The sequence below is a fragment of the Calonectris borealis genome, chromosome 1, assembly GCF_964195595.1.
Source record: "Calonectris borealis chromosome 1, bCalBor7.hap1.2, whole genome shotgun sequence".
Taxonomy (NCBI): Eukaryota; Metazoa; Chordata; class Aves; order Procellariiformes; family Procellariidae; genus Calonectris; species Calonectris borealis.
The window spans coordinates 121105012-121112242 of NC_134312.1; positions in this window are offsets into that span (position 1 = coordinate 121105012).

Here is a 7231-nt window from a genome sequence, read left to right on the forward strand (position 1 = left end):
TGCCCAGAGCTCAGCTTCGGTGTAAACTGCCACTCTCTGTCAGGGCAGCCAAGCTCCCCGCTCGCTCTGTCGCATACGTGCACGCGAATTTGGGACCCTCTCAGTGATCAGAGGCTTTCACCTGATGATGGCAGCATCCCTGGCATGCTATAAGCAAGAAAGCAATCTCTCCCGCTCCTTCTTTCAATGGTAAGGGAGGGAAAGGGAATGAGAAACATTTGAGAGGTTAAATGGAGCCGAGGAAAAAAAAGGTAGAGCGAGCCCTAAAATAAGAGCCTCACGGGGCTACAAAACCCAAGCCTGTGTTCAGAAGAAAATCCTTTCACACTATCCTAATCAAAGTCTCCTCGTTCCCAGAATAACAGCCCTGTCTACAGAATTAAGTTGTTTCCCTCCGCTCAGAGATGACGGCACACAGCGGTCGTTCTCCGTACTAACCTCAGCCCTCATTTGCTCGCTCTCCACCGTTCTCTGGGGAACAAATTGCAGCTCTGCAGGGACCGCCCTCCGTGCACAGAGAATCTCTTCAAAGACCAGGACACTTTAACTTTTACTCTTGTAAATACACCAGCTTCCCAGCTGGAGCCCTTTTTGGCTTTCTCTGGGTTCAGCATCTTGTGGCTGGTCTCCCACAGCCGCTGTCACGGTCCCTGGCATCTGGGAGGCGGGGGCCCTGATTTCAGTGGCTGTTCATGCTTGGCTAAATACACTTTCCACTTGCAGCCATTAAATCCTGGTCTAGGGACAGGAGACCCAATACTCAGTGTATCTCCAGGGGTATTTATTCAGACAAACTAGAAAAGAAAATCAGAACAGGAAATTACCTCTCTCTCACTTTGCCGCTGCAGCTGATGTGTTCAAAGCAAAAGAAAAGCAATGCCCTTCCACAGAAAGAATGGAAAACAAATTGGCCTCCCCTTCGGAGGCCACTGCTGTGTGACTGCTCACAAGTCTGTCTTCTATAACCAAAGACACCACCCGTCATTGCCCTGCAGTTGCCCAGTATTAAAGATCAAGGAATCTCACATTTATTGTGGTAAGAGCTTTCTCCTGACATGGAGGATTTTCTGATCAGGCTTTTAATAGCCTTCAGTTAAAACACACAGTGCTCTTTACCATCGTATATGTGCATGTGCAAGTACCTTACAGTGAGACCTGTTTTACGAACTGGTAGCTCAGTTTGACAGACAAGGTTGAAGGGCAAATCTACCCACAGGCTGGCACAGCTGAGAACCCCACCCAAGTTCACCTGCCCCTGGGATCGCAGATACCGCCCCGGTTCCTCTCCAGCTCGCTCAGGCTGTGTCTGGCTCCCTCAGCATGGACCAGCGGAGGTGGGGCAAAATACCCCCTGCCAAGGCCTCACTGTACACAGCTCCTGGCGGGGGGAGGAGGTTGCTTCGGATGACATTTTGTTTGCTCTCGGGGACTGTACACCTGAGAGTGACTGGGGTGCACTCCAGGCACACATCTGCTGGCTTGCTCTCATCCAAAAGCAATCCAGTTTGGATGCTCTGTCACATGGGGCAAAATGCCATAGCTGGGAACGATCCCGAGATTTGCTTCAAAAGCAAGTCAAAAGTCATGGAGCTGAAGCAAAATGTACCCTTGGACAAAACAGTGCTGCCCCTGCGTGCCTCGGTACTGCAGGAGACTTGGGGTGGAAAGCTGATAAAGTGAACCCTTCCTGCAGTCTCTGGGAAAAGCAATACAGACAGGGCTTGTAGGATTGAGCTTTCGCCCAACAACCATCTCTGGTCCGTGCAATTGCTGGCAAAGCCAGGCTCTCTTCTGCTCTGAGGGCTCTCAAGCTGTTGATGAATTCAATGCAGGGCCAGGTCTTTTCCTATCATTCACCGCTCAAGGTAATTTCCGCTTTCTGATATTAAAAAGAAAAATAATCCCCTATTGGTAAAAACAGGAGCTTAACTGCTGCTTTCGGTAGCTAGTCTCCCTGTGTGCAGGACTACCACCACAGTACACAGTGTTGGCTGAGGAGGAGTTGTTTGGCAAACAGCTATTACAGCCCAATACAACATTTGTAATTCTGTACCAGTAAAGCATCACTTGCGTTGGCACTTGCTCTCAGGGACACTCCAGTATATCATATAGGAGAAGATCGGGATGTTCAAGGCGCAGTGCAAAGAGGTGGTGGCTCAGACGTGTGGAAGCAGCAGATGCCTCCAGCTGGGGCAGAAAAGGGTTAGACTGCAAGGCTTTTTCTGAGGGCCACTTCTCTGGGCACTGCACACTTTCGATCTAAAACTAGGGCTAATCTATTGACCTTTCGAGTGTGTTGAAAGGTTCGCTGTCGCAGGAGAAGACAGGACCTCTTGCAGGGGTCATACCTATGCTGAATGAGGAGTTCCTCCTGAGTGGTTGTGGTTAGTTACTCTTTGAAGTAACTTTTTATATCAAGTACACAAGCTATACTGTTCTAGTTGTCACAAGAGGGCTGCAAAGGCTCAGTCGGGCCTGTATGGTGATTTCATCAGCTGAGAAGTCCTGTAGACTCAAAGCTTCTTTGAGTGATAATAAACAAGTGATAATTTTTAGAAACACGTAAAGCATCTGGACCTCAAAATTTACCAGGACTCCACACATCCCTGTTCACTTCATCGACTACAGTGCTGGCCTGAGGGCGCCTCTGCCCATACCCAGCAACTGCTTTAGAGTGATCTCTTCTGCTTTACTGACAGTCCCACCTCTGACGGCTCATATGAACAAACTGTGAGGATTTTTTCATCCCTCTTCTCTAGGGTCCTGGGGTCCTGTTTCATGTCATTTCAGAGAAATGGGCCAGGAGCATAGAAAGTTCAGGTCCCGATGGGCTTCCCTGTCACAAAACCCATGCCCACGTACAGCTCCAAGGGATGCTGCTGAGAACCCCCTCCAGAGGAGGGGCTGAGGGCTGGTGAGACTTTGATGCAGAATAACCTTGTTCTGGGAGACGCACTTCCCCAGACACCTGGGGTACTTCAACAAGGAAGTGAAAGAAAATTTCCCTGCTGCTGCCCACACCTCGGCATCAAAGTGTATCATTCCCCTGAGATGGGAGCCCAGCCCAGCACCACGCTGTGCGCCACGCTCCTCCCCTCCCTTGGCTAACAACCCCATGGACAAAAAAGGGAGCGTTTATTTTGTTGTTGTTCTCTTAACACTTTTATAGCACTGAACTAAAAACAAGGGCTCAAGGGTTTTCTATGATATAATTTCCCACAGTTTTTCTTGCAGGACGCCTCGGCAGGGATGCAATACATCCTGTAGCTGTTGGGACTGGCTCTAACTCCATTAGGGATGCAGTAAAACTAAGGAAAGGGAGGCTTCCTCCTTGCTCAGCAGAGCATAAAAGACTCCTTGTTTGTGTGTATATCACTACAACAGTCATTTTCTAATGCTGCTGAAACTAATGTGTAACGTCCCAGGGATTTCCCACAGAGAAGTTTGCATTTAGAGATTTACAAGGTAAGATACTGTTTCACATATATATAATTTAGCCACAAAACACCAGTGAAACATATATACATCAGCCAGGGATCACATCGTTCCTTATGAAAAGGCTGTTTCTGAAGTACTTGAACATTTGTAAGGCACAACTGATGCAATTTAGACATGAAACTGGCCCTGCAGATTTCCTTACGCAGTTGTCCCTGTCCCAAGATGTGGTGAAAGCATTCTCCTTTCCCAGTCCACTGCTTGGTGTCTGCACCTCTGTTTATTTTGTTGGAGTGAAGCTCAAACAGCTTGAGCTACAGACATATTTCATAGCAAAGAGACATCATTGATTTAGTTCATAACCTATTTTGCTAGTATGCCATGGAAGGGGAAATTCAAATTGTAACTGCTCAGCAATGGTCATTCGTGACCAAGGAATGATCTGGCATGGAGGACAAGATGCAAGAGCCAGGACTGTTCCCTGTAAGGGAGTGAAGTTTCCCTAGGTGATGAGATAAGAAATGCCCCAGGGTTGTCTTGTAGCAATGGTGCACTGGGAGAGCTCAGGGGACACCTTTGGGAAGCAGAGCTGGTGCTGGGGGATGAACTATGGGGCTGAGGTGTCCCGTGCTGACGCTCACATGATGGGTACAGGTGCAAGCGTGTATAAGGAGTTGGCCCGTCCCACATCCCTGCATAGTCCTTGTAGAACCGCTTATGGGGGTAGGACTCTGCCCAATATATTGTTCATTAAATCTTTTTGTGTTTAAACACAAACGTGTGTTTAGTTCGCCTCAAGGGGTACAATAAAAATTCTCCAACACTATTCTGCCAGATCCTCTGCTACCGTTTAGTTTCCTGTCGAAAGTGCTAATTTACATGAATTGAGGAGCTCATCTCAGTAATTTTTAATGTAATAAGCTTAAAGGAACAGAAGCGGAGTGAGCACATGCAACACTAGTTCCACCTAAACAGTTCATGGTACACACTACATGCAGCATTTTACACTTCAGACCTCCCCCCCCCTAATTGTAACACTAAAGTGCTAAACAGCTGTGAGGAACTGACTTAATTTGCCTTATCTGTAACAGATAATGCTTTTCCATTCCTTTCCCGTTGTCAGAAGCTAGGAAAGTACAAAAAAGTTCAGGGAAAAATATCACCACTTGTAAATATCCAGATGTCAGGATCCATTCTCTCCTGGCAACTGCTTAGATACCATGATCGTTAATTGAGGAAATGGTCCCCCCCTCTTTGAGGGAATTTACATAACCTGAAATAAGTTTCCATATGCTTGATATTAATTCCAAAGGTTTTGAATGTACATCACCCGCTCATTGCTTACATCACCCAGTGGGGAATGATGGAGTTTGCTACGCTAGGCTGACTCTGCTCGGATTGGGGATACATTGGACACTAAACCCCCAAAACAGACCCTTCTCCCTTGACAGCACACCGCTGTGCTGTGCTAAAGTCGCCCTTGCAGCAGATGCACAGCCAACTCCTCTGCAACTACCAGAACAGGGCTCTTGCAGCAGCAGAAGTACAGGCAGCCACGCAGTTTTAAAGGAGCTATTGAGCCGGCTGGTGGGATGTAAGTGTTCACTTTCCTACTAGCTGTGTCCCACACTGAAACGACGCCCCAGTCAACTTGTCTTTTTCATATAAAAACGCCATTACTACTTGCTCCACCCAGCTTCTGCGTGGTTGGAGCTCAAGAAACAGCTGAAGAGGAGAGACGTGAAACGAGTGCCCTTCCCTTGCCGATTTATGTTCACCTTCCTGAGTCAAGCTATTTTTAAGCAGTTCAAGGGTTTGGTTTTCCTTTTCATTTTACACCAGTTTGGATATTTTTGTTAATGTTTTCCTTTCCCTTTATGTTTAGGTAGCTTCTATTTTGGGGTTATTTCATTTATTTTGGCAGGATGTTTTGCTGTGTGTTGGTTTTGGGGGTGTTTGTGGGATTTGTTTTGTTACTGCTGGCTTTGTTTTTGTTCTGACTTGTTTGTGGGACTTTTTTTTATTTATTTATTTAGGCAGCGGTTGCTTTTGTAGGGATTTTTGGCTTGGGTTTTTGGCAGTGTTTTTCTTAACAATTGTCTGAGGATGTTAATTTATTTGGGGATTTTTTGAAGGTCCTTGTCCACTCGGCAAGGACAGATGCAAAATCCTGCTTCTGGGACAGAATAAACCCCTGCAGCGCCATGAACGGGGGACTGGCTGGCTGGGGAGCACCTCTGCTGGAAAGGACCGTGGAGGTCGTGGTGGACTTTAGGCTAACCGTGAGCCAGCGGCGTGTCCTGGCAGCAATGAACGCTGCTGGCAGCTCCCTGTGCAGTGTGGGCAGGAGCAGGTGGGAGACGGAGGGATGTGACTGTCCCCCTCTGCTCAGCACTCCACCTCATCTGGATACGGCCTCCTGTTTAGGGACCCCAGTATGGAAAAGCCATGAACGGAACGGCAAGTTTGAGGGAGGTCAGGGCAGGAGCAGTGGCCCTGGGGCTTGCTCAGCCCAGGGAGGGGTGGCCGTGGGGGCGGGCGTGTAGCAGCCCCCCAGCACTTACGTCTGAGAGGAGCTGGGCTCTTTGCAGAGATGCACGGTGGGGGAATGAGAGACAAGGGGCATAAACTGAAACAGGGGGGGATATATCCGGCTGGATATGAAGAAGAAAAAAAATGACTCTAAGGCTATTTAATCATTTCAAGGAATTTCGCAGGGAGGCTGCGGAATCTCCATCTTTGGGAGCTTTCAAGACTCAATGGGATAAAGCCTGAGACAACACGGTCTGAATGAGTTAAAAGGTTTGATTAGATGATATGCTGGTCCTACCAGAACAATTTTATGATGAAGGACTTTTCCTAATGGTTTATGACACATAATAATCCTGCCAACTCGTGCATTCACATTAAATTTTTATATTCCATTTTTAAACTATAATCTGAATTTGCTTTGACAAATGCTTGGTCTTTCATCTTTTGCATTGTGTCCCATTTTTCTGTTCATTAAAATTATTTCAAAACATACTCTACACTGCTGAGTTTTGAATGAAATTTTGCTTAATCTATTTTTAAACGTGTTATCTTAATCTGTAGAACTATATTGCCAGTGAAACTTGCTGTTATAAATCACTACATAAACATGAAACCTGTCTTCAGTGCATTACACTAAAACATTTCCCAGTAGCGGGGTAAAGATTTTATTTTGCTGATTTAGGAGAAAATAGCAGAACCGAAATCTTGACATCTGCAGAGAGGAGAACCCCAATTTCTCCCTTCACAGCTCCTCTTTTTCCTTGAAACATATTCTGTGATTAAGCAAAACCCCGTAACTGAATCAACCACAGAAGAAAGACACCGCTGAAAACTAGTAAGCTAATCAGTAGTGTGACTTAGAAGCCCATTCCCATGCAGATAGGTCTCCTATATGCTTGAGTGCAAGAGGGATGGTGGAGGACCCCCAGGGACAGGGTCCCCTGCCGCGGCCCGTGCAGCGCCGGCTCTGTGTCACTCCCTGCTGCGGGCCCGCAGCCAGAGCTCGGCAACGAGCCCTCTGAGGTGCTGCTGGAGGAGGAAGTAGGAGGAAGGGCTGGCCCTCATGAACACTGGGACTGCTCTTCGGTCGGAGCCACGGAGTAGAGTAAGGCAGTTCGAAACCCACCAAAACCGCCAGGAACCGCGAGCAGCTGATGGAGGCAGCAGTCAAAACCAGAGGGACTGAGAAATAAGGGCTGATCCTGCATCAGACTTGCAAAGCCCCTGACTGGACAAAGCAAGCTGATTTTCCTTAACAGCTCAG